The following is a 21,032-nucleotide window of genomic DNA, read 5'->3' on the forward strand; positions in this document are numbered from 1 at the left end:
AATTTCTGGTTTGAAGGCATATTGTTTCTGGCTAGGAAAGATGGGATCCTTAAAGTGGACCTTGACCAGTATAGCAGTTGTGGCATGACCAATTTTCCCTTGAATTGCCCAAACTGCTGGGCAATCTCCCCAGGGGGAGAAAAATAGTTTGTCCTGGGGCCATCAGGGTGGTGGTCCCATATGGGTCAGAATATCCCTGCCCAACAGAGGAGTTGGGCTTTCAGGCATATTTAGAAAGGCATGGGTAAACAAGAGGCTTCCACAACTACAACTCACAAGTTGGGAAAAATATTGGGTTAAAGGCCTTCCTGAGACACCCCTTATGGTCATGCTAAGAGAGAAGAGGAGAACCGAGAGATCAGCCCTGGTGTCTACAAGGAGGTCCACTTTTCTTCCTTCAATTTCTAGAATTATTGGGGCTTCTGGATGGTAATGGTGGTCTGGACCACCGCAGCTGGGGAGAGGGGCCCCAGGACCCATCAGTTCTGCTGGACCATTTGTGAGGTTGGCTCTGGGCCCAGTGAGCAGTGTCCCTGGAGACAGTCCATCTTCCAGTGGTCCCTGTGGCAGTTTGGACAGGACTGAGGTGACTTCCTCATGCTACCTCTGCAATCCTTCCTAAAATGCCCTGGCTTACCACATTTGTATCAGTTAACAGGTGCACCTCAGGAATTCTGGGGTTTGTGTGCTTGCATGTTGGCCATTAAAGCCTCCATCTCTTTCCTGTGTTTCCTCTCTCTCTTGGGCCTCCCTATCTATATTATAAAAGACCAAGGTGGCCACTTTCAGGAGGTTCTCTAAAGTACTCTCTGGCCCCAGGGCCTATTTCTGCAGATTCCTCCTGATATCAGGGACTGCCTGAGTAATAAATTTATCCTTTAGGATTAGTTGTCCCTCAACTGAATCAGGAGACAGAGAGATGTACTTTACCAAGGCCTCTCTTAGCCTTTCCAGGAAGGCAGTGGGATTCTCATGAAATCCCTGGTCTATCATGGATAGATTGGTATAATTGAGAGGATTAGTTCTAGTCCTATGCAAGCCCTCCATTATGTACACCTGAAAATGTCTCCTCTTCCATTCTCCCATCTCATCATTGGGATCCCATTTAGGGTCATCTGCTGGTACTGCTTCTCTTCCAGTTGGATAATGTTTGACCCTTTCCCTGACACCATGTGATACAAAGCTCATTCCCAAATTTCTCTGCTGCTTGCAGAGCAGCCTGCTTTTCAGTGTTAGTCAGGGTTTGAATCAAAAGTAACAATGTTTTTCCAGCAGAGTTCAAATACTTGGGTTATTCTGGAAAGACTCTATATATTTCAGGGTCATCTGAAAGCTTACCAAGATCCCTGCTAATTTGCCTTAAGTCCTGTAGAGAGAAGGAGACCTGACCCTTACTGTGGCCATATTCACCAGGCATCTGTTGGAGGGGCAAGAGTGAGACTGGGGCTTGTCTAGGGTGAAGATTTCAGGGGGCAAGCAAGAGAGAGAAACTGGATAGGAAGGATGGGGTGGACCTGGAAAAGCATGCTGGAGGGAGCTGGCCTCCCTGCTGGAGATGCCTCTGGGATTTCTTTAGTTCCCTGGGATTGCCCCTTGCAGCCTCTTCTGAGATAGCAAATAGGAGGACTGGATCAATCCTACACTGTTGGCAAAGGTCTGGATTACCCTGCAAGGTAAGGAAAGCCTGCACATATGGGGCCTCAGGCCATTTGCCCTCACATTTACAGAAAAGGTCTAACTGCAGGATGGTATAGAAATGAATGGTTCCTTCCTGAGGCCAAGCCAGTCCTTCCTGCAGATTATAATTTGTCCAAATTTTTGTGCAGAGGGCTATGAGGCCAGCCCCACAGCAGCATCTGGCAACAGGTGCCTGTGACCTCTGAAGACACAGAATAAGTGTTGCAGAGCTTTTTTTAACAACATATTTAGAAATAATTTATATCTAAAGAAGAAATCGAAGATGGCCAAATAGGAACAGCTCCAGTCTACAGCTCCCAGCATGAGCGACGCAGAAGACGGGTGATTTCTGCATTTCCAACTGAGGTACCGGGTTCATCTCACTGGGGAGTGTCAGAAAGTGGGTGCAAGACAGTGGGTGCAGTGCACCGAGCATGAGCCGAAGAAGGGCAAGGCATTGCCTCACCCGGGAAGCACAAGGGGTCAGGGAATTCCTTTCCTAGTCAAAGAAAGGGGTGACAGACGGCACCTGGAAAATTGGGTCACTCCCACCCTAATACTGCGCTTTTCCAATGGTCTTAGCAAATGGCACACCAGGAGATTATATCCCACACCTGGCTCGGAGGGTCCTACACCCACGGAGCCTCGCTCATTGCTAGCACAGCAGTCTGAGATCAAACTGCAAGGCGGCAGGGAGGCTGGGGGAGGGGCACCCGCCATTGCCGAGGCTTGAGTAGGTAAACAAAGCAGCCGGGAAGCTCGAACTGGGTGGAGCCCACCGCAGCTCAAGGAGGCCTGCCTACCTCTGTAGACTTCACCTCTGGGGGCAGGGCATTGCCAAACAAAAGGCAGCAGAATCCTCTGCAGACTTAAATGACCCTGTCTGACAGCTTTGAAGAGAGTAGTGGTTCTCCCAGCACGCAGCTGGAGATCTGAGAACGGACAGACTGCCTCCTCAAGTGGGTCCCTGACCCCCAAATAGCCTAACTGGGAAGCACCCCCCAGTAGGGTCAGACTGACACCTCACACTGCGGGGTACTCCTCTGAGGCAAAACTTCCAGAGGAACGATCAGGCAGCAACATTTGCTGTTTACTAATATCTGCTGTCCTGCAGCTTCCGCTGCTGATACCCAGGAAAACAGGGTCTGGAGCAGACCTCCAGCGAACTCCAACAGACCTGAAGCTGAGGGTCTTGACTGTTAGAAGGAAAACTAACAAACAGAAAGGACATCCACACCAAAACCCATCTGTACGTCACCATCATCAAAGACCAAAGGTAGATAAAACCACAAAGATGGGGAAAAAACAGAGCAGAAAAACTGGAAACTCTGAAAATCAGAGTGCCTCTCCTCCTCCAAAGAAACACAGCTCCTCACCAGCAATGGAACAAAGCTGGACGGAGAATGACTTTGACGAGAGAAGAAGGCTTCAGAAGATCAAACTACTCCGAGCTAAAGGAGGAAGTTTGAACCCACGGCAAAGAAGTTAAAAACCTTGAAAAAAAATTAGACGAATGGCTAACTAGAATAACCAATGCAGAGAAGTCCTTAAAGGACCTGATGGAGCTGAAAACCAAGGCATGAGAACTACATGACGAATACACAAGCCTCAGTAGCTGATTTGATCAACTGGAAGAAAGGGTATCAGTGATGGAAGATCAAATGAATGAAATGAAGCAAGAAGAGAAGTTTAGAGAAAAAAGAATAAAAAGGAACGAACAAAGCCTCCAAGAAATATGGTACTATGTGAAAAGACCAAATCTACGTCTGATTGGTGTACCTGAAAGTGATGGGGAGAATGGAACCAAGTTGGAAAACACTCTGCAGGATATTATCCAGGAGAACTTCCCCAATCTTGCAAGGCAGGCCAACACTCAAATTCAGGAAATACAGAGAACACCACAAAGATACTCCTTGAGAAGAGCAACTCCAAGACACATAATTGTCAGATTCACCAAAATTGAAATGAAGGAAAAAATGTTAAGGGTAGCCAGAGAGAGAGGTCGGGTTACCCACAAAGGGAAGCCCATCAGACTGACAGCTGATCTCTCAGCAGAAACTCTACAAGCCAGAAGAGAGTGGGGGCCAATATTCAACATTCTTAAAGAAAAGAATTTTCAACCCAGAATTTCATATCCAGCCAAACTAAGCTTCATAAGTGGAGGAGAAATAAAATCCTTTACAGACAAGCAAATGCTGAGAGATTTTGTCACCACCAGGCCTGCCCTAAAAGAGCTCCTGAAGGAAGCACTAAACATGGAAAGGAACAACTGGTACCAGCCACTGCAAAAACATGCCAAATTGTAAAGACCATTGAGGCCAGGAAGAAACTGCATCAACTAACAAGCAAAATAACCAGCTAACATCATAATGACAGGATCAAATTCACACATAACAATATTAACCTTAAATGCAAATGGGCTAAATGCTCCAATTAAAAGACACAGACTGGCAAATTGGATAAAGAGTCAAGACCCATCAGTGTGCTGTCTTCAGGAAACCCATCTCATGTGCAGAGACACACATAGGCTCAAAATAAAGGGATGGAGGAAGATCTACCAAGCAAATGGAAAACAAAAAATGGCAGGGGTTGCAATCCTATTCTCTGATAAAACAGACTTTAAACCAACAAAGATCAAAAGAGACAAAGAAGGCTATTACATAATGGTAAAGGGATCAATTCAACAAGAAGAGCTAACTATCCTAAATATATATGTACCCAATACAGGAACACCCAGATTCATAAAGCAAGTCTTTAGAGACCTAGAAAGACACTTAGACTTCCACACAATAATAATGGGAGAGTTTAAACCAGATTCATAAAGCAAGTCTTTAGAGACCTAGAAAGAGACTTAGACTTCCACACAATAATAATGGGAGAGTTTAACACCCCACTATCAACATTAGACAGATCAACGAGACAGAAAGTTAACAAGGATATCCAGGAATTGAACTCAGCTCTGCACCAAGCGGACCTAATAGACATCTACAGAACTCTCCATCCCAATCAACAGAATATACATTCTTTTCAGCACCACACCACACTTATTCCAAAATTGACCACATAGTTGGAAGTAAAGCTCTCCTCAGCACACGTAAAAGAACAGAAATTATAACAAACTGTCTCTCAGACCACAGTGCAATCAACCTAGAACTCAGGATTAAGAAACTCCCTCAAAACCGCTCAACTACATGGAAACTGAACAACCTGCTCTTGAATGACTACTGGGTACATAACGAAATGAGGGCAGAAATAAAGATGTTCTTTGAAACCAACGAGAACAAAGACACAACATACCAGAATCTCTGGGACACATTCAAAGCAGTGTGTAGAGGGAAATTTATAGCACTAAATGCCCACAAGAGAAAGCAGGAAAGATCTAAAATTGACATCCTAACATCACAATTAAAAGAACTAGAGAAGAAAGAACAAACACATTCAAAAGCTAGCAGAAGGCAAGAAATAATTAAGATCAGAGCAGAACTGAAGGAAATAGAGACACAAAAAACCCTTCAAAGAATTAATGAATCCAGGAGCTGTTTTTTTGAAAAGATCAACAAAATTGATAGACCACTAGCAAGACTAATAAGAAGAAAAGAGAGAAGAATGAAATAGACGCAATAAAAACTGATAAAGGGGATATCACCACTGATCACACAGAAATACAAACTACAATCAGAGAATACTATAACACATCTACGCAAATAAACTAGAAAATCTAGAAGAAATGGATAAATTCCTTGACACATACACCCTCCCAAGACTAAACCAGGAAGAAGTTGAATCTCAGAATAGACCAATAATAGGCTCTGAAATTGAGGCAATAATCAATAGCTTACCAACCAAAAAAAGTACAGGACCAGATGGATTCACAGCCGAATTCTACCAGAGGTACAAGGAGGAGCTGGTACCATTCCTTCTGAAACTATTCCAATCAATAGAAAAAGAGGGAATCCTCCCTAATTCATTTTATGAGGCCAGCATCATCCTGATACCAAAGCCTGGCAGAGACACAACAAAAAAAGAAAATTTCAGGCCAATATCCCTGATGAACATCAGTGCAAAAATTCTCAGTAAAATACTCGCAAACTAAATCCAGCAGCACATCAAAAAGCTTACCTACCATGATGAAGTCAGCTTCATCCCTGGGATGCAAGGCTGGTTCAACATATGCAAATCAATAAACATAATCCATCATATAAACAGAACCAATGACAAAAACCACATGATTATCTCAATAGATGCAAAAAAGGCCTTCGACAAAATTCAACAGCCTTCATGCTAAAAGCACTCAATAAACTAGGTATTGATGGGACGTATCTCAAAATAATAAGAGCTATTTATGACAAACCCACAGCCAATATCATACTTAATGGGCAAAAACTGGAAGCATTCCCTTTGAAAACTGGCACAAGACAAGGATGCCCTCTCTCACCACTCCTGTTCAACATAGTATTGGAAGTTCTGGCCAGGGCAATCAGGAAAGAGAAAGAAATAAAGCATATTCAAATAGGAAGAGAAGAAGTCAAATTATCTGTTTGCAGATGACATGATTGTCTATTTAGCAAACCCTATTGTCTCAGCCCCAAATCTCTTTAAGCTGATAAGCAACTTCAGCAAAGTCTCAGGATACAAAATCAGTGTGCACAAATCATAAGCATTCCTATACACCAATAGCAGACAAACAGTCAAATTATGAGCAAACTCCCATTCAGAATTGCTACAAAGAGAATAAAATACCTAGGATACAACTTACAAGAGATGTGAAGTACCTCTTCAAGGAGAACTACAAACCACTGCTCAAGAAAATAAGAGAGGACACAAACAAATGGAAAAACACTTCCTGGTCATGGATATGAAGAGTCAATATCATGAAAATGTCCACACTGCCCAAAATAATTGATAGATTGAATGCTATTCCCATCAAGCTACCATTGACTTTCTTCTTGGAATTAGAAAAAACTACTTTTAATTTCATATGGAACCAAAAAAGAGCCCTCATCGCCAAGTCAATCCTAAGCCAAAAGAACAAAGCTGGGGGCATCACGCTACCTGACTTTAAACTATACTACAAGGCTACAGTAACCAACACAGCATGGTACTGGTACCACAACAGAGACATAGATCAATGGAACAGAACAGAGCCCTCAGAAATAATGCCGCATATCTACAACTATCTGATCTTTGACAAACCTGACAAAAACAAGCAATGGGAAAAGGATTCCCTATTTAATAAATGATGCTGGGAAAACTGGCTAGCCATATGTAGACAGCTGAAACTGGATCCCTTCCTTACACCTTATACAAAAATTAATTCAGGGTGGATTAAAGACTTACATGTTAGACCTAAAACCATAAAAACCCTAGAAGAAAACCTAGGCAATACCATTCAGGACATAGGCGTGGGCAAGGACTTCATGTCTAAAACACCAAAAGCAATGGCAACAAAAACCAAAATTGACAAATGGTATCTAATTAACTAAAGAGCTTCTGCACAGCAAAAGAAACTACCATCAGAGTGAACAGGCAACCTACAGAATGGGAGAACATTTTTGCAACCTACTCATCTGACAAAGGGCTAATATCCAGAATCTACAATGAACTCAAACAAATTTACAAGAAAAAAAAAACAACCCCATCAAAAAGTGGGCAAAGGACATGAACAGACACTTCTCAAAAGAAGACATTTATGCAGCCAAAAAACACATGCAAAAATGCTCATCATCACTGGCCATCAGAGAAATGCAAATCAAAACCACAATGAGATACCATCTCACACCAGTTAGAATGGCCATCATTAAAAAGTCAGGAAACAACAGGTGCTGGAGAGGATGTGGAGAAATAGGAACACTTTTACACTGTTGGTGGGACTGTAAACTAGTTCGAGCATTGTGGATGTCAGTGTGGCGATTCCTCAGGGATCTAGAACTAGAAATACCATTTGACCCAGCCATCCCATTACTGGGTATATACCCAAAGGACTATAAATCATGCTGCTCTAAAGACACATACACACGTATGTTTATTGCGGCACTATTCACAATAGCAAAGACTTGGAACCAACCCAAATGTCCAACAACGATAGACTAGATTAAGAAAATGTGGCACATATACTCCATGGAATACTATGCAGACATAAAACATGATGAGTTCATGTCCTTTGTAGGGACATGGATGAAACTGGAAACCATCATTCTCAGTAAACTATCGCAAGGACAAAAAATCAAACACCGCATGTTCTCACTCATAGGTGGGAACTGAACAATGAGAATACATGGACACAGGAAGGGGAACATCACACTCCGGGGACTGTTGTGGGGTGGGGGAAGGAGGGAGGGACAGCATTAGGAGATATACCTAATGCTAAATGATGAGTTAATGGGTGCAGCACACCAACATGGCACATGGATACATATGCAACAAACCTGCACATTGTGCACATGTACCCTAAAACTTAACGTATAGTAATAATAAAAAAATAAAAACAAAGCAAAACAAAACAAAACAAAAATAATTCAGGAAACAACAGATGCTGGAGAGGATGTGCAGAAACAGGAACACTTTTACACTGTTGGTGGACATGTAAATTAGTTCAACTGTTGTGAAAGACAGTGTGGTGATTCCTCAAGGATCTGGAACTAGAAATACCATTTGACCCAGCAATCCTATTACTGGGCATACACCCAAAGGATTATAAATCATTCTACTATAAAGACACATGCACACGTATGTTTATTGCAGCACTATTCACAATAGCAAAGACTTGGAACCAACACAAATGCACATCAATGTTAGACTGGATAAAGAAAATGTGGCACATATACACCATGGAATACTATGCAGCCATAGAAAATAATGAGTTCATGTCCTTTGCAGGGACATGGATGAATCCAGAAACCATCATTCTCAGCAAACTATCACAGGAACCAAAAATCAATCACTACATTTTCTCACTCATAAGCGGGAGTTGAGCAATGAGAACATATGGGCACAGGGTGGGGAACATCCCACACTGGGGCCTTTTGTGAGGGTTGGGGGAAGAGGAGGGATAGCATCAGGAGAAATACCTAATGTAGATGATGGGTTGATGGGTGCAGCAAACCACCATGGCATATGTATACGTATGCAACAAATCTGCATGTTCTGTACATGTATCCCATAACTTAAAGTATTAAAAAACCCAAAACACTGTGGAAAAAAGTTGACATTAACTAGAAGAGTTGAATAGATTTATAAAGCATTTTACTATAAACATTATGCAAGGCCCAAGCTGCACTTTCATTAATTTGCTTAGGAATTTCCTCTGCTAAATATCTAAATTTTATTGCTTGTAAATTTTACTTTCCACAAAACACTAGAACATAAACACAGTTCAGCCAAATTATTTGCTACTTTCTAACGAGGATCACCTTTCCTCCTGTTTCAATTGACATGTTCCTCATCTATCTGAGACCTCACCGAGATGGCCTTTAACATCTATATTTCTACCAACATTCTTTTCATTATTATTTATGTATTTTCTAAGAATATGGAGCCTTTGTCTCCAGTCCTCTTCTTTCTAAATTCTGACCATTATAACCAGTAACAATGATATTTCTACCAACAGTCTCTTTATGACAATATCAACTTTTTTGAGCCTGCACCTCAAAACTCCTTCAGCCCATAACTATTACTTAGTTCCAAAGCCACTTCCACATTTTTGGTATTTCTTATAGCAACACCCTACTTCATATTACCAATATCTGTCTTAGTCTTCTGGGGCTATCGTAACAAAATACCACAGATTGGATGGCCTAAACAACAGGAATTTATTTTCTTATGATTCTGAGGGCTAAAGTCTAAGATAAAGTTCTAGCAGAGTTAGGTTTCTGGTGAGAGCTCTCTTCCTGGCTTGCAGATGGCTGGCTTCTTACTGTTTCCTCACATGGCAGAGAGAGACAGACAGACAGAGGGAGAGAGAGAGAGAGAGAGAGAGAGAGAGAAACCCTTGCGTCTATTCTTGTAAAAACATTAATCCTATTGGGATCAGGGCCCTACCCTTATAATCTAATTTAACTTTATCTCCTTATAGGACCTATTTTCAAATACAGTCACACTGGGATTAGAGGTTCAATATATGAATTTTGGGCAAGACACAATTCAGTTCACAGTGGGTTCTGAGGCTGGAACATCTCTGGTACCATTGAGGAAACCAAGTTGCCCTGTGTGACTGGAGTGGAGCAAATGAGAAGAAAACATTAAGAGATGATATCAGAGAGATGAACAAGGCAGATTGTTAGGGCTTTAAATATCATTGCAAGGATGTTGGCTTTTATTATGGAAGAAATGAGTAGCAGAGGAGTAACATGATCTAAATTACATTTTAACAGTGAAAAGCCAGTTGCTAAGTAGACTGTGGAGGAGCAAGAAGGAAACAGTGTCAGCAGGTAAGGAGTTATTATAATAATGCAGATAAGCGAAAATGGTTGCTTGAACCAGGGGTAGAGCAGTGTCGGTGGTGTTAAATGATCAGATTACAGGTGTCTTTTGAAACAAGTCAACTGTATTTGCTGAAGGGTTGGATGGGGATGTATGTGAGAGACAAGGGCATCAAAAATAACTACAGATTTTATGGCCAAAGAAATTGGAGAGATGGCCTTGCCTGAACTAAAATGAGAAGGATATATGTGAAAGTGTTTGAGGGGGAAAGTTGAGGGTTGAGTTTTAGTTATATTCACTTTAAGAGGTTTGCTAGATTTCCAGTGGAGATGAGGTGTTGGATATATGGATATGTAATTCAGAGGAGAGTGCTGGGATCAAAATATAAATATGGAAGTTAGCAACATACAGATGGTGTTTAAAGTTATGGGATTAGGAGAGTGAGTACAGATAAAATAGAAGGGTCCAAAGACTGCACCCTGGATTATACCACCACTAAGATAGGCTATTTTCCTGTGTACAAAAGAGGACATGTACAAAAATATTTATGGCACCATTGTTCATAGTAGCAAAGAACCAAAGATTACTTACATGCCTGTTAATGGTAGAATGGAAAATATAGATTGTGGATTACTATGGATTATTTGTATGATGGAATATTACACAGCAATGACAATGAATGAACTAGAGTCATGCACCAACATGGGTGATTCTCATAAAAAATTGTTGATAGAAAAGCAGAAAAGCACAAACCACAAAAGAATACTCAAAGCGTGATTTCAATTATATAACATTCAAAACTGAGGCAAAATTGAGCAATATTAGTAATATTATGTTACAGGTACATTAACATTGGGCGAATATATAAAGAATAGCAAGGAATGATGAACACACAAGTTGGAGTCAAAGATAGGAGGATGTGATTACAGAGAGTCATCTAGGGACTTTTAGAACATTGCCAGCAAAATATATTGCAGCTTTGATTTTAAAAACACATGCAGAGGAAACTAGAAAGAATTATACCAAAATGTTAACAGTTGTATTTGGAAAGTGACTTTCAGCACAATTTCTGCTCTGTGGATTTGAGTTAAAGTGAAAGTAGCAAGTGCAGAATCAATCACTTTGTTTCTTGCTTTAGTTGATTAACATAATTTTAATCACAAATATTTCTTCATGCTTTTATAAGTTTTGTAAACGAGGCAGATAATTCAGATAATTTTTCTTCCTTTTTTGGATATACATATATAGTTTAAAAACACAATATGTTGTGTTTATAATTATATAAACTTAAAAATAAATTATGCATTTTGTTTCCTCTTTCAAAGGTAGGACAATCTATTGAGAAGACTTTCAGAATGTCTTGATATGTTGTTATAAGCCAGAAAAGCATACTTTCTCTTTTGAAAGTGTGACAGCAACACCACACTTCAAATCCCACAGCATACCAGGAGATCTGACCATGGCATGCCTGGGTCTGAGGCCAGGTTTAGAGTTAGGATTCATCGGCTTAGAATTCAGACTGGTGCCCAGCTGGTCTAGTGAGAAAGCCTTGGCTTGGCTATGACTCCAAACACACATGGCAATACTCCCTAATAATCTCCTTTCCTGCCAGGTGGAGCTCCTGTGACAGAGGAAGAGAGAGTCTGGGAGTCCAGGCAGTCTACAAAGGCTGCTGTCTTGTCAGTACCCAGAAATATTAAGCAGGATACAATGAGGAGAATGGAATAGGGCCCAGGTGGTTTTCTGTGTTATAAGGAACTGCAAATCTTGTGAGTTTTTGAAAACAAAATATAACATGATAAACTGGAAGAAGAGAGCATCCTACACGTGTATCTCCAAAGAGCCTACTTCTAGTCTTGTGTAAAGAGAAGAATGGATGTGGGAAACTATGTATATTTATTTGCAACATACCTTGATAATTTTACTCTACATTCTTAAACTTTTATAACAATGAATGTGTTTCTCATTAGTAGTAACCTTGGTCCATAGGATACAGGGATGATTTGGGAGTTTTCTCTTTCATAGAAAAAAAACAATGAGGACCTATATTTGTGAAATGATTGTTTTAGTGAATTGGAGTTTAAATTAAATTAGTAAGTTTTAGACATAGATTATATTGTTTAAATAAAAAGTTAACATGAAATATTTTCATGATATTTCACAATGTGTTTAGTAAACTTGACTGCTTATTTGCTTTGTCTAGTTTATCTTCCCTGAAAATAGGGTGAAATTTTTGATTGAGCTAGTTGGTTGATTTCTTGCTTGCTAAAGATTTGACTGATTGCTTAAGTTTCCTGACTTATTTTTATTTGTTCTTCTATAAAATACCAGAGAGAGAAGGCTTCCTACTTTTCCTCTGTAGAGAGGACAAATATTCTAGAAAGAATACAGTTTCTCAAATAAACTACTTGTACAATAAGATTTCTCAAATACATAAAAGAAACAGAAAGCCTAAGGTATAATTTTTGTTAAGACATATATGTTTGAAGCTGGGATGGAAATAAAACCTCCTGGTCACCAAGCAAGGTTTTGAAGATCCTTTAAGCTAAACTTCTGTGGTGATATTTATTCCCTGGGAAAAGCTTTTTCTGTGTTCCAGGCCTTCTAAAGTTGTAAGGTCATGGATTAGACCTGAAAAAAAATGACTTTGTGGAGAAAATAATTGATGTATGAATATCCTCCAATTCTCCTCCTTCTCTTGTCATGTGGTCTTGGGTAGATCATCCTTGGGCCTTTGTGCAGAATTCAGTTAACAGGTAAAGGAGAGGCAAAGAAGTTACATAGACTTTTTTTTTTTTACTTACGTCAGATAGAGTAAAAACATTTCTTCAGGATGGAAAAAGACTAGATCCAGGAAAAGAAGGAAGAAAGAGAAAGGAAGAGACTCAATAAGGACCTCATTTCAGGGAAAATGTTTTAGGAATTTTTGGAGTAGAGGTGAGGAGAGAGCACTTCGTACTATGTAAAAAATCAAGAGAAAAATGTGGTAAAGGATAATTTAAATTTTTGCTGTACCTTATAAATATAATGACTCAGGCATTTCTGAGAGACAGCAGTAAAGATTTTAATTGCTTTCATTTATTTTTGGTCATTGAATTTGGATTGAATTCTAAATCCCAAAGAAATGAATTCCAAAAGAAGTGAATCTTTTGAATGGGATAGTGTGTAAAAACAATCCTTAAAGAGGGTGGGATGACAAATGTCCCAGTTTTATTCTAGTTGGAGTCATTGTACCTGCCCTGAGTGTATTTGATACTTCCACCTTCAAGGGAGTTAAGAAATACATTTGTTTACTCTGATAATCCCTCAACTTAAGGGCATTGAGATGGGCCTATGGGGGTAAGCAGGAAGAACAGGTAGGAGAGAGAAGAAACCTTTTGTTTTCTATCTTTCCTTGCACTGGAAGCTCTGTCTTTATCAAGTCCTTGATTTCTGAGTATAGCAAAGAGGCAAGAGGCCAGTAAGTTTTCTCCTAATTAACACATGACTGATGAGACATTGCTACTGTCAGAAAAATAGATTCAGCTGAGAAAAGATGCAGCAGTTCAAGGGGCAGAACTTAAGTGCCTTGGAATGAGAAGCTGACTCAGATGCTTGTCTTCTGTCTTTATTCCCATTTGACTCTGAGGTTGGTTAGGAATAAAGATAAAAGTAGAAAGAGCATGATGTCTTGGAGGTTGGCCTCTTGCAGTGAGCTATGTTCTTTTGTGATTGTAGAGTCAAGCACTCTTATTTCTTGTTCCTTTCCCTAGGATTTTTCTTCTTGGCCTCACTTTTACTTGGGTCTATCCTTCCATTTCTTTGTTTGCATTTTCTGTCAATTGTCCATATTCACTGCTGTTTTCATTCCTGCAGACACATACCTATATACCTTCTCTTTTCTCTTTCTTTATATCTCTCTTTTGTTTTTACATTCTCCTGCCCCCTAATGCACACCCACATAATATTTTTTTGCTTCATAATATTCATCAAGATTGATACTTATCAAGGTTTGGTTGGTTCCTATCACCACTCCTTCATTTCATACTTGCAGCACTACAATGGACCTATACTAGTTGTTTTTTGCTGAGCTAAGAGCTTTCCATTCTAAGGGACAGGATATGGTGTTCCAAGGGGCTACCAACCTTTCCTCCTGAGGAACATTATTGCAGTAAATTCCTGTGATTTGCCCTGCAGCTGATTGAACAAAGGGTTCATCTGAAGGCACCATCCTTAGGTAGGTCAGTGACCTTGAGCAGCCTGATGGGAGAACTCTGTCTAGCAGGAATGCTCTTTCTGGATAGTGTCTAATTAATCACTCTTGAGAGTTTGAATGCAGGTCACTAGAATAGGCAGAAGTGGTTGGGAACACGTGTACTCAGAAAAGCAGCAGCAGAAGTCGTGAGGCAATGGAAGCATGAGAACATAACAGATCAGAGGGAAAAGGGCTTTAGAGGCAGAGACAGAGAGAGGCTGGCAGTCACTAGAGTTGTTAGAGGAGGGAGCAGAAGTACTCACTTTTGAGAGTTCAGCTGCTTTTCCATCCAGGAGGCCTGGCACTGGAGCTGTGAGACTGAAGCAACCAGAATGTACCTTCCTTTCCCTGGTGGCCTGAAATAGCTAACATGTATATTATGTTGTAATGTTCACAATTCCAAAAGGTTATTCCCATTTTATTGACAAGGAGTCATAATTACAGAGAAATTACATGATTTGACCATTGTCTTGTGAAAATCCCATGTACTTGCTTCTAATGAATAATATTAAAGCAGTGTTTTTGGAGCCTGTAATTCAAGTAGTCTAATGTGATATTTTTCCTACTGTAATTCCCTTTTGTCTCTATATTCTGATGCAACTTTAATGCCTTACTATTTTCTTTCTTGCCACTCCTCTTTTTGTCTAATTAGCTGATATATGTTTAGATTATTTCAACCATGTGCTCTTTGATGCCAATACTTTAAAGACTGTCTTTAATAAAGCACAATTGGGATGTTCTAATTTTGACACAATTTATAAAATGAAATAATCTGTACATGCTCAATCAGAGCTACACCTGATTTGAATTAACAGTATACAGGAACGAATATATGTATAACTTGCGACTTGGAAAACTTAATTTCCCCAATTAGGAACCAAAGGGCATGATATGGTCTGTAAGTCCATTTTGGTTTAAAATGTTTACTTATAATTATTGAGGTTTTTAGAAAATATTGTAAACTCAGGACATTAGAAAACAAATTATTTGGGAAGTCACTGCAATATGTATAACAAAAAAGGTTGTATTTAATTACTATTCCCTCCTCAAGATAAGGCAGATTTTCTCTATTGATTTATTATCTATCTATCTATCTATCTATCTATCTATCTATCTATCTATCTACCTATCATCATGATCATCTATCATCTATCATTATCTATCATCTGTCTATCATCTCTATCATCTATCATCTGTCTATCTGTCTATCATCTATCTACTACCTATCTGTCATCTGTCGGTTTATCTATCTATCATCTATTTTCCTCATTCCAGGATGAGAGGCTGTTGAGTCCTGGTCAGGCCCTCTTAGTTTTCCTCAGATCCTCACCTCCTCCTGAGTATTGACATAGAATTTCAATTTCCCTCAGGGGATTTTCCTTGGTGAATGGTTGAGGATTATGTCTTGCTATCTTTTCTCAAACAAATTCTCTACTTTTTCTCAGAGCTTTTGGGCTTTGTGCTGAGCTTAATTTCCCTCATGCATTTCTTGTGCTAAACTATGCAATCTAGATATGTGCAATCTCTGTACCTCAGAAAACAAGCCTGAGGCCTCCTTGTCCAGGTGACATTTAAGCACTGGTGATTTCTCTGATTGCATAATATTCTTGTTTTCCACATTGCCATGGTTGTTTTGGCTGTGTGGTTCAATTGTCAGACACTACTATCTTAGTTTGGACTCTTCCGATTCTTTTTCTCCATGACCCTTGAAATGCCACTGGATGAATAGTCCTTGAGAAAACATGGACATCCTGGTCCATGGTCACTTCCTGCTTTTTGTCCTTTTCCATATGTGGCTGAGAGAATTTAAATCATCCTGTGGCTTGCAGCTGGGGCTGTGTATAGCTGGAGAAAAGCCTCACAGCACCAGATTGTTTCTTAAATCCTCTATCCCTGCTTTATACTTTATAATGGTCTCTCATTGATGAAATAGAACCATAGAATAGCTATCAAATAGAAAAATAAAAATAAAGACATATGGCCCCAAATTTAGCTATTTACATTTTTTTCTTTGTTGAATTTTTCCAAAAACTGAACTTAAAAAGATATTTTTCCATTCTCATCTAGAAGAGGGTCCTGTCATCATTCCTCAAGGATTCCTTGGGAAGAGAAGCCATCGTGGGCTATGCTTTCTGAGCTAATGTGGGGATAGATTTTATTTCAGTCTCTAAGGGCTCTGGAAACATCTAGCGTTGTCTGACTTAAACCTTACCTGGAGAAGCATTTCTAATCTACCCAGTGGGGCTGGCTTCATGGGCTTGTGACCTGTGCAGTCACAGAGGGGCCCACCTTTAGAAGGTCCTCACTCTTGGTTTATTAGTTTGCTGTCACCATCTTGAAATTTCCAAGTATTTTTTAGCAAGGGGCCTGAATTTTCATTTTCTACAAATTATGTAGCCAATCCTGCTCCTCAGACCATTTGCCTCAGAATCACTTGGTGCAGGAATATAAATCAGATTCTTAGTGTATCAGATCCTCTAGGGCTAAGGCCCGTGAATCAGCATATTAATAAATATCCAATGCATTTTTCGCAAAGTTTGCAAAACTTGAGAACTACCTGGATAGAGAGTTAAAATATCAGGTTCTTGGGCAGCTCTGCTTGATGAAAGATTTAAAGCAGAATTCTTGACTTTTATTTCAAGTGAGGGAGAAAAGAAACATTCATAATTAAAAATGCTTTATTTGAAATATAATAGGTGGTTTTGTCTTATTGCCAAAACAAATATTTGGGAGTATGCCTAAATTGTTGATCTGAGGATTCTCATACATTCTTTGTTTATTCCAGCATTATTTATTTATGTTTATTTTTATTCATTTCCCATTAAGCCAGGGAAATGCTTCCCTTATTTGTTAACTAATTAGATCTGCTAAAAGAGAGTAATATTGTCTGAAAATAGTTTCACATTTCCTCCAATCCCCTCAATACCCTGACAAATCAGAAAAGATGGAATCCTCATAAATTACTTGTAGGTTTTTGAGAAGTGCTAGTTGATGTTTCTGCAGGCATATGTATTTAGTTTTTATTCCAAAGTAGCTCCAAGATAGGAAAGAAACAGCGTCAGCCTGCCAGACTATTTCAACGACAGATGTTAACCTGGCTCCAGAAGGCAAGGCCCCGGATTGAGGGCATCTGGGGATCTTTTTTGGGACTACGAACAGGAAGATAATTAGTATTAGTTGCTCTAAGATTGTAGCATTAAATATTTAATCTAGGCTAAATCACCATAGAGCCATTAGAAGGACACAGCTTTTCATTACAGTGCATAGAACAAGATTTTCACCAGCACTCTAGGGATGAAAAAGTTCACCTGACACCAGAAAGTCTTGGATTCATCAGATGGCAGCACTGTTTGATATTTACGCTTCAAATTTTGTTCTTTCTGACCACACCTGACCAGATCTGTGAACATCAAGTATTTTTCTAACTCACATTCTCACACACTTGCCGATCAATAGACTCTTTTAACTGATTTTTGGTGTACTTAAAAAATAATCTATATCATATTTTTTCTTTCTGATAAAAATAAGAGATTTCATGGCAAAAGATTCAGAAAAAAAATCTATGTATTTGATATGGTTAGGCTTTGTGTTCCCACCCAAATCTCATCTTGAATTGTAAACCTCATAATCCCCACATGTTAAGGGAGAGACCTGGTGGGAGGTGATTGGATCATGGGGGCAGTGTCCCCCATGCTGTTCTTGTGATAGTGAGTTCTCATGAGATCTGATGGTTTTATAAATGTCTGACAGTTCCGCCTTTACACTCTCGCCTGTTACCGTATGAGACATACCTCTTCCCCTTCTGCCCTTATTGTAAGTTTCCTGAGGCCTCCCCAGCCATGAGAACTGTAAGTCAGTTAAATGTCTTTTCTTTATGAATTACCCAGTCTTGGGCAGTTCTTTCTAGCAATGTGAGAACGGACTAATACAGTATTTTGGACAAATATTTTAAGGCCTTTTGAGATTTCATCTTGCTGAATCCATTTTACTTAATACTTAAAATTGTTTATAGTATATAGTTGTCATTTTTTACTAAACATGTGAATAAGAATGTTTAGAAGTAAATTAGCAATACTATAATTTAGATATTTTATCATTACTGATTTACTCTCATTGCATGAGTTTAGATTTAAAATTAAAATCTTTTAGGATGGAGTACATTTAAAAAAACACTCATTTTAACCTGAATTTTCAATAGTCTTTTGAAAACTTCAATTTTCAGAGAGGATGGAAAAATATGCATAAGTCAGACCCAAAAGTAAATAATATAAATGGTTTCCTGATGGCCTCTTCTCATCTTTTCTGTGTTTCCTTTCTGATTGCTCTGCCTCCAAGCTTGGGGCGTGGATCAATCCTGTGGCTAATAAGCAGCCCTTAGCATAAGCCTCATCTGAACCTCTCCCAGAATGACATTTAAGCATCTATTCTGCCTGGATATAACAAACTGAACTTGATTACTAAAGCAAGTCAAACAACTAGGCAAGAGCCTTAAAAGATACAAACAAACAAAACTTCAAATATCTGAGAGGTCGTTATTGTTTTTGATGTCATCGTTCAGTTAAGTAGTTACAATTTGTGTGTGTAATTGTTCCTACTTTCGTTTGAGCCCTTTCTCTATAAAAGATTTGTCTCATCATTACAGAATAATATACTCTGTAAACAGATTTTATGTAGTTTATAATTATTTGATTAAAAAAGGTAAACATTAGCAGGATGTTGAAGAAATATTTTCACATGATGTTCATTGCAGCATTATTTAGAACAACCAAGGTGGAAGCCACTTAACCATCCACTGATGGATAAATGGACAAAGAAAATGTGCTATATGCATACAATGGAATATTATTCAGCTTTAAAAAGGAAGGAAATTCTGTCACATGCTACAACATGGATGAACTTTAAGGACATGATGTTAATTGAAGTAAGGCGTCACAAAAAGATAAATACTGTAATGATTCCACTTATATGAGAGATCTAAAGCAGTTGAACGCTTAGAAATAGAAAGTAAAACGGTAGCTTCCATGGGGTGGGGGAAGTGGGAAATGGAGAGTCGTTCAATAGGTATAGGATCTCGGTTTTGCAAGATGAAAAGGTTCTAGAGAGCTGTTGCACAACAATGGGAATATACTTAATACTACAAAACTGTACACAAAATAGTTAAGGTAGTAAATTTTATGTTACATGGGATTTTTTTTTTACTACAATTAATAGCAAAAACAAAAGCAAGAAGGTAAACACTATATAATGAGTGATTAGCTCAATTAGTTAGAGCAGGCAATAAAATTTAGCCCTAACTTTAAACTTAATTTTAATGTAAAACAGTGTGAATTGTCTGTCTTTGAGCCAGTTAGCTCTCTCTCTGTTGTATGTTCTGATTCTGCATTAGTTAGGTTGGCCAGCTCTTTTCTGAATGCTTGCCTAATGTTTCATGGAATTGCTACTGAGCTGAAAATTTCAGTGGCATGCCTTTACAACAGCTTCATGAATGGAAAGGATAGCACATTTGCTAAATACACCACAGTGTCACATAGCATTCTAAAAGTACAACTCTCTAATCTTAAGTTTAAAGGTTGAGAAGAGGCAACAAAGAAATAAATTCCCCACTGCTTTTCCATTTTTCCTTTCAAATTAATTTTTGTTTTACATTATAAGAGTATATTACATTTATAAACTCTAAAGCTGGGGAATTAAAAGGGAATTTTATTTTTAATTAAACATTTTGCTTAAACTATGCATTAGTATTTAATGGATAAAGTTCATCAACAGATTGCCCATTTTACAAGTTAATTTTCTATTATTTTATCAGGCACTGCACTATAATTAGGAGACTATATGTGTAGGTTTTCTATGCACAAATCTTGTACAGTTCTTGTAAATACTAAAAAGATGTATTGGGTTAAGTGTTTAAAATTTTTTGCCAATGACTAATTTTTAACTGTTGTAAAATAAAAATGCTTTGGGAGGCCGAGATGGGCAGATCACCTGAGGTCAAGGAGTTCGAGACCAGCCTGGCCAACACGGTGAAACCTCACCTCTATTAAAAATTAAAAAATTAGCTGGGCATGTTGGCAGGCACCTGTAATCCCAGCTTCTCAGGGAGGCTGAGGCAGGGAGAATTACTTGAACCTGGGAGGCAGAGGTTGCAGTGAGCCGAGAGTGTGCCACTGCACTCCAGCCTGGGCAACAGAGTAAGACTCCGTCTCAAAAAAAAAAAAAAAAGCTTTGGATTTAATTTTGATATGGTCCAGTTACGGAAGTGGTTGGGAGGAGTAGTGCCAAATTTAAGATCATATAATAACAAAAAGGTTTACTGGCATAGCTACATTATTTTGTACCATATTCTCTGACTGACTGATCTTTTGTCATTCTCAGTAGTGATATGTCCTTATAGGAATGAAACAGATTTTGACAAAAATATATTGAGCTAACTTATTACTTTGTGAAATGTTCAGCTTAATTTTTGTAGGTAATATTAATTTATACTTCATTGCATTATATTCTCAATAAATTATTGGGAGACTTACACCAAAAGTTTTTGCTCAGATTTAGATAATTACTTTTGGCTTAAGAATGTAACTCCATAGGGATTCAACTATTAGCCTTGTATGAAATTCGTTTTTTTTATCTCACTTGTATAGCATATTTCAATTACCTCAGTTGTATATCATCTATCCTCAATCCAAGCTAAAATTATTGCCGTGTC

Source organism: Symphalangus syndactylus, chromosome 2, assembly GCF_028878055.3.
Source record: "Symphalangus syndactylus isolate Jambi chromosome 2, NHGRI_mSymSyn1-v2.1_pri, whole genome shotgun sequence".
Taxonomy (NCBI): Eukaryota; Metazoa; Chordata; class Mammalia; order Primates; family Hylobatidae; genus Symphalangus; species Symphalangus syndactylus.